General features: G+C 35.4%; 1 long non-coding RNA gene across 1 annotated transcript; it reads right to left on the bottom strand.

Annotated features, from left to right (window-relative positions):
* Positions 1–2481: 2481 nt before the first annotated feature.
* Positions 2482–8009, bottom strand: LOC139718933 (uncharacterized). The gene is made up of 3 exons (XR_011710053.1): positions 7945–8009; positions 6685–6723; positions 2482–2534 (listed from the first exon to the last, which is right to left on the bottom strand). It is a non-coding gene; the product is annotated as an uncharacterized lncRNA (long non-coding RNA).
* Positions 8010–8523: the final 514 nt, after the last annotated feature.

Raw genomic sequence — 8523 nt, 5'->3', positions numbered from 1 at the left:
TGGATACCTTAAATGTTTTTTAAGTTATGCTGTCCACAAAATTGATTACATACATGTACGGATGGAAGGATGGATAGAAGGACGGACGGATGGACAGCTAGAAAACATAATGCCTCATGCGACACTCATGCCTCATGTGGCAGAGGCATATATAACAACAAAAAACAACAAAAACCTGCATCACTGCAGAGTTGGTCTCGAGAGACAGATTAACAAAATCTTGAAGTCATTTCTGCTTGCAAAATATCCCTGTGGTATCCAGAATTGAAAAAAAAAAAGAAGAGAAAAGAAGATGAACAAGCATTAGGTCACTGATATGAGATAAACACAGTTACAAACGTACTACGCGGATACTTCGTTTGTGGACCCAACTATGCATAATCATGTGCATATCGTATGTAAGTTCAGGAAACTTGGGCATTGTAAAAAAGTTCAGGCAACTGCTACGTGTTTTGTACAATTAAAAAAAGTTGAAAGTACTTTTTCTTGTGAAACTGCCTCAAAAATGAAAACCATCCTGAAGAACAATCAACATTAAAAAAAAGAGTGAATGCTGATAAACCATACTTACTCTTTCTATTCATGATGCCAAGATCGGCATAAATGACGTCACCCACTGAAACAAAGAAAATGAGATGAGATAATGGTAACCATAGTCAATCAATATTTGAATTTAAACAATCCATTACTTTGGCAGCACAGAATGAGAGTTCATCCTTCATGTTTTACTTGCATTGTTAATGTTAGTCTCTCAATCAGAGCGAAAGCAAAGCATGTTAATCTTTATCACTTAGTTTGATAACTGAATTGGTATTATCATAAATTGGCTGTTCCATCATTCATTTTCAAGGTTTCAAGGGAAATTTTCTAGAAGTATGTTATCATTCTTTATGAAAGCACTTCATCAGTTAGCACAGGCAGGAAAGAAAAATAAAGGGCAATACTACTATTCAAAGTAACACCATTTCATTATTACTTGTCATGGATTATGATGCCAAAAGGTCTCTGAACAGAGAACAGTTATGAATGGCCCATCCTCCCTCAAATCACATGTCGAGCTGAGGCTCTGATTTCACTTTTTACACAAAATGCCAACATTTCGTCATTTGTTACACAGCTCTACCGAAGATTTGCCATGACCGATCTGGGTCACACAGATATTATCAGCACATCCTTTCACATCTGAAAGACAGACAAGATTTTCCTTAGTGAGAAATAGTCCAGATAAAATCACATTTTTGCTTTTTCATGAATTGTGCAAACAAAGCAAATATAATACATTTATGCCTACACTTCACAAGATCATGACATTGTCCATGTACTATCTGGAAAACAAATTAGATGATTTAGGAGCATTTGGTTCTGAGCTGGGCTTGACATTAGCAGTGGCCCAGTGGCTGAGGGTCAATTAAAAGTTAATGTTGGGCCACCAAATTTCCGGGTCATCCCAAGAGACCAACACCCATGAGTCATACAGCCCACGAGTTTGACAATGAAAATAGGACCATGAGTCATACAGCTCATGCCTATGAGTTTAACACAGGGCAAACAAAGCCCATGAGTTTGACACCAGTTGCCCATGTACGTGGTAGTGTCGAACTCATGGGCTGTATGATTCATGAGCTGTATAACTCCTGACCTGTATAATCATGGGCTGTATGACTGGTGGGTGTCAGTCTCGTGACGTGCACCCAAATTTCCTTCTTCATGGCCCAATCAGGCATCTAAAACTCAAAAAGGAATTTTCATAATTCTTTTTCTTTCGGCTGATTACATTTCTTTTTCAGTGATTTTCAAGGCCCACAAAATTTCGTGTTCAAAGATTTTAGTGGCGCAAACAGGAAACCAAACCCCCCCCCCCCCACCAAAAAAAAAAAAAAAAAAATAGTGTCGAGCCCTGCAATAAGTATATCATTTTCCTATTTACTGCCGATATGCTTTTCCTCTGTTATTACGTCTTTCTTCTACAGGACTTTCTCTCCTAAGATTTGGAAAAACAATCTCTCTCATGTCCTCAGCCATTAGAATACTTATCTCTTAAAAAATAAAACACCAAACACTATTAAATTGATTTTTCCTGTTTGAATGCTACTCACACCCAGCAACATATTTTGGATTTTGATTACTGTGTGATGGCTATCCATGATTTATTAGGCAATATCATACATTTGATATAAAACAATCTGATGTTTTTTTTTTCTATTTTAATTTTCAATATATTTCTCCAATGTGTTCTGACATACGTATTGTTTTGCTCTTTTTAATTGTTCTTGTTTTATACATCTACATAACATTTCTGTATTTTTTCCTGTTTCATGCTTAGACTTGCTGAAAAGTAACCTTTACAGCTGACTGCACTTTTCTTGCGTTCAGGTGGGCTGACTAAATTACCTCTAATGTCACAAAAAACAACAACAAAGAACTAAAAAATTCAAAGATTTACGCTACTCAGAACTTACTTCTCAGTAAACCAGATCCCCGATTATCATGTCGTGTCCTGAAATAACTCTGTAGTTGAAGAGAACTTCCTCCTTCTGAAATATCCAATGAGGTTTGTACAGATTAAAGTATCAGCATCTTTACATATTAGGAATCCAGGAGCAAATGAGGCATATACAAATTTACAGTATGTTCAGCAGACATGACACATGATGCAGTGCAATTTCTGGGATCAAAACTATACAGATTACATTACAGATAGAAAAGCACATGAGAAATACATGGATACCTGTGTAATGTTGACTTAAACAAATAAATCACACCACAAGACATAAGTAAATGCTCAATGAATAATGTATGCTCAAACATAGAGACTCCTGCCTGATATCTGAATGAAAACAGTTACTGAAATCTAATGGAATGACTTTGTACAGCCTATTAAAGTAAACATCAGCTCAGCATACAATCATTAACCCTAACTAGGCTGGGAGCTGGAGGGAGAAGGCCTGTGACCCCCCCCCCCCCCCCCCCAACACACACACACATTCTGTTGGTGTGGTGTAATCACAAAAAGCCAATGCCGTGATGCTGCACAACCTTTTTTTCTTAGTCTCACACATCTTTTGATACCAAATTTGCACTCCCCGGGTACGCAGTTTCGAACTTATGTGTAAATATGAATAACACGTCAGACAAAAAAAAAAAAGTATTCTCAGAAATGTGAATTCTTGTATAATTTCAATACAAATATTGCTTACAGCAAAATTTCATAAAAGCATAATTATTTGTCGCTTTCATAGAACAAAATCAATTTTAAACATATAAAATTATTTCTTTGCTTGCAACAATGTCATGGACAAATTTCACTGGAAAAAACATTGGAAAACAAAAATTCAAAAAGCAAAGAAATACATAAGAAATTCTGAAAACAATAAAATACTTACATTTGCTAAAACAGTACAGGTGTAGAAAGAATGTTTACACAACAAATGTGTCTGTCTGGAGCTTCATTTAGTGATTTATAGCAAATAGTCTGATTTCAATCATACATTATGTATAAATTAGTATAAATTCAGCATGTTCAGTTTTTAGAAAATCAACTTTACATTACTTTTTATTATGTCACAGACAATGACTAAGTTGATTTTGTATCGTGATCACGCAGTCGATGGCCGAGATCTGAAGGGGTGGGGGGTTCGGTGGCTCTATCATCTACCTATACAGCCCAGCCTAGTTAGGGTTAAGATATTCACCTGATACGCTGTCATAATAGTTCACACAAATTTCTTCGTCATAGTTATCAAAGAATTCAAGGCAAGACGTTGGAATGATAAATCCAAAAGGATTTCAACATTTTTTTCAGGATATGGCGACTTTGTTGGATTACTAAAATTCATCACACAACTACGGTGCATCTTGAATACAGGTATACCAGCCTTTAAACTTTATTTTCTTTTTGATGAAAACAAAACAAGTCTTGTAATTGATTCCTTATGTTCCAGTGGTTGGAAGTGCTTCCTATGCTAGTGAACTTTCAACATGCCATTGCTATATTTCTTTGATTTATGCATTTTTCCTACAATTGCAGTACATATATTGTATATTGATACATGTAATTCATGCTAACTTCATTCATCTTCTTTAGATATCAAGCTATTTGTCTGATATCCACATTGTCACATAATACATAGCCTGAAAAAGATACAATCAAATTTCTGTTCCATGGTCACTAATTAATTCATGCAGACACTGGAGCAAACCTTAAGGGTTGAAGGGACATTTTTCAGCTAAAGTTGTTCTGTTGAATGATTAGAATCTATCACACCACTACAGTGCATCTAAGATAATGGTACTTATTTGAAGACTTAAGAATCTTTTTTTTAAAATAAAAAACCAAAGCAAGTTTTTTTTTTTCAGTCCTCATGTTTCAATGGTTGCAGGGCTTCCTATGCTACTAAACCTTTCATTTGACAATGCTTTATACCTTTGAATTATACATTTTTCGTACAATTGTACAAGATAATTATGTAGTACAATGTACTATATCATTATCCATATCCAACATCTCAGATACAAATGTGTGTTCTATGAAATTGTATTCCCCTCATTTTAAAGGACAAGTTCACCTTCATAAACATAAGGATTGAGAAAATGCAACAATATTAGTTAAACACATCATTGAAAGTTTGAGGAAAATTGGACAATCGATGCAAAAGTTATGAATTTTTTTTTTTGTGAGTCATATGCGTACAACAGTATAAAGAAAATATAAAAGAAAATTCAACATATTTTCACTTTTTTCGCATAATAAAAGAGCAATTGACTTGCCTCTTTCTAAAGGCAGGGGGAATAATATTACCCATAACATTTATCGGTAACGAGTCAGGGGAATGTGTACTTTTTTCAAAAGATGGAATTATGTGAAATTCTCTTTATATTTTCCTTATATTGTTGTACGCATGTGACATCTAAGTTATTCATACACTGCAGTAGTCTTCTCATCCAGCGGGTACTGCAAAAAAACTTCAAAAATTCATAACTTTTGAACAGATTGTCTGATTTTCCTCAAACTTTCAATGATGTGTTCTACTAATATTGCTACATTCTCTCAATCCTTATGTTTATGAAGGTGAACTTGTCCTTTAAGGGCCAATAGGGAAAAGATGGGCAAATTTCTTATTCCCCTCTTTTATAAATACATACTTGGGGTTTGAATACAGTGCACTCCCGTTATAACGAAATGCTCGGGACCGGCAGTATTCTTTCGTTATAACGAAATTTCGTTATAACCGAACAAATACAATATATAACAAAAACAAGGAAACCACGTCCTGTTTGCTGAAGACTCATCATACACTGGAAAGCTATGTGAAATGTGACGGGATATTCAAACTGTATTACAATAATAAACGCAAGTTCCCCTCAGAAACTGTGCGTGACACATGGAGCGAACACACAGTGGTGTGAAGCGTTCACCCATGCAGAGACACTATATATGCTTGTTCCGCTACGTATTTTCGAAAGCAATTTGCATTTTGTTATAACGGAGCACATTTCTTTTGTTTTTCTTTGTCTGTGGCGCTCGGAAAAGACTTCGTTATAACGGAAATTTCGCTATAACCGTGTTCGTTATAAGCAAATTTTGTACCATAGACTTTATTGGTGATAATTTTGGGACCAGAAGAATTACTTCATTATAACGAAATTTCGTTATAACCGTGTTCGTTGTAACGGGAGTGCACTGTATTAAGAAAGAGGGGAATATAGCATCTGGCACTTGAGCACCTGGTGAAAAAATTCTACTGTGGATGAGAGTTTTGTGGCAGAGGGCAAATTCCCTTACATTTACTTGTAAATTTGAAATAGACAACAATCGATGCAGCTGTCTTCAGTGTGTACACGGGGAGGCGACTCTGCACACTGTACAGAGCAGTATTGCGACTCTGTGGCTGTAACGTGCGCTGCTTGCATGAGCTGTGCATGTGTGCATGCATGGCAAGTATTACGTGTGTTATTGTAGTGCAGACATTTAGAGCTTAAGCTGGGGCCAAGTGGAAATTTGTCCTAGGGAAGAGGTGAAATATTCAAATTGTAACACATGTACTATCTATTACTGTTCAAGACACCTGAATTGGCTAATAATAATGACATGGAATGGCCACTTTTGGTGAATACAACATAAACTGCCCTCACTAGAATAGTGTTGTATTACGTAAGCTGGACTCGGGTGGTTAATTGATGACACTGATGCTGCCAGTCTCCAGTTGAAATCGCAGGGATTATAACCTGTCTGAAATATATCTGGATTTAGCTGCAATTAAACAACTGCATCCATCAAAGAAACTGTGAGCGTGTGGAATAATATTATGTGTAACGTGACCCTCTCATCATCGGCTTACAACAATAGTATCATTTACTACAATTCTATAGTTCAGACAATAGATGTCGTATCCCCCTCAAGGCCAGTCCATATCATATTGAACTTGAAGTACTACAATATATTTTATTGTAATATAGGCCTACTATCATAAAACATAGTCCAATATGAAACAATATATATAATACAACATACCACAATATCATATCATGAAGTATTAATACACTGTATAATTCACAAGATAATGCTGACACTGTCATATTTTGGTATGGCATACTGATAATGGAATGAAGGTATAGGATTTAACTGCACTGAAATCCCCCTTCCCCACTGGAAAAGGGGCAGGGAGGAATTATTTTGCTACTTACTTATTAAGGAAGCCTTCGCTGCATGGTGTATGGATTCTCCTAACATAAGAAAAAGAAGACGTGACTTTCCCAAAATATGAATAATTTGAGATCATATGATAAGGGAAGTAACAAGAGGCTACAAAGAAATTCATTATCTCAGAATGATAGGGACAAACACATAGAATACTTAAGTATTATGTGACACGGACATGCAGTAGTTTTATGAGAAATCTGTACTATGACATAGGCAGGCAGTGTCTTTATGACAATTCTTGGTAAATATATTCAGCATGAATTTGTGTTCCACATGGTTTCACTCTGGCTACAGCACTCTCATTAAAGCCAATTGTTGATCTTCCATTGGAACTGCTTACCATTGGAAGTGCTGATCTGAAATATATTTGAATGATCACATCTGATGCACATGTGTAGGTCAGTTGTATCACAAAACATCCTACCATACGAAAATTTTGTGAAAAAGCCTCAGAATACAAGGAAATATCAATATTTTTCTCACTAAACCATAACTGTAGATGGTTTAGTCTAGAAACGATTTTATCATAACTATTTTTCACATTTTATGTAACAATATTTAACATTGATTACACTGATTAACTTTTTTTTTCACTGGTTGTTTCTATTCCTAACTCACATTTCAGAACTATTTTGAAGCACCAAAGCCAATTTTTCATCTGCAAATAAATGGCAAACAATGCTTTTAATTGAATATGCATTCCCAATACATAAAAATCCTCAAACGCCAATCAAGGTCATTAAACATTACCAGAATTAACAAATGGCAAAATCCTTTTGGCACATAAATCAATTTTATACATATGCTGGCCCTGACATACAAAATCCTTTTTCTACTCAAATTTCTCCTCTAAAAATTTCGTCATAGCTGAATAATAAAGTACATAAATGTATGTAAAGATAAAAAGACAGTAAATTTTGGGTCCTGAATGCTTAGTACTTCGTTCTAATGAGAGTGTCGTTATAAAAGCGTTTGTTATTGCGGGAGGGCACTGTACATATAAACCATTACACCAAGACACATATAAATCAGTATCCTACAAGAGTATATAAATGCATGAAAAACAGAATAGACTGAAAGATATATTTATTTAATGGGCTAATTCAAAGAGATTATCAAAATGAACTCCATTACAACCCAATCAACAGTTTGATTGCTCAGTGTTGGGATCAATTTTTTTTTTTCAACCAGTTTCCAACAAAAACGTATCCTTTAGGTATTCTACTTGACTCTCAGAATCTCACCTTGTTTCGAATTAATTTTACTTGTTGTATCACTTTGGCCAATTTGGCTGGATTGACCTGATCCTAGTATAGAAGAAAAACAACGACAAAACAGATATATCTGAATCATTTATTGAAATTACTCAACAACTGCTTCTCTAATGTCTCTTATTACTACAGAGTGTACATTGATCAAAACTGTTACTGTAAAACGAAAAATTTTCGCGTGCATTTTAATTTCGCGAATTTCGCGAGCGCCAAAATTCGCGAAATTAAAATGCACGCGAAAGTTTTTGCCCACACTACATGCATTGAACACCAGTGGCAATTCGCGAAAATTTCATGCCACGAAAAGGGCTGTCAGCTCCAATTCGCGAAAATTTCATGCCGCGAATATATCATGTTTTACAGTATATCATTATACTGGATACAAGAAAGAGATCCACTGAAATTTGTAATACACGTACATCCCCTTCACAGAGCAACAAAACCTTATCCCATCCAACCCTGGGGTAATTGTGTGGCGGAATGTCGTGTTAACATTAACAGGCAAGTCTTTGTGCAACTACTTTATGTACTTAATACTGGAGAACGATTAGA

Source organism: Diadema antillarum, unplaced genomic scaffold (assembly GCF_040938485.1).
Source record: "Diadema antillarum isolate AM-2024a unplaced genomic scaffold, OU_Dant_1.0 scf00000103, whole genome shotgun sequence".
Taxonomy (NCBI): Eukaryota; Metazoa; Echinodermata; class Echinoidea; order Diadematoida; family Diadematidae; genus Diadema; species Diadema antillarum.
This window is presented reverse-complemented; position numbering and strand designations above follow the sequence as displayed.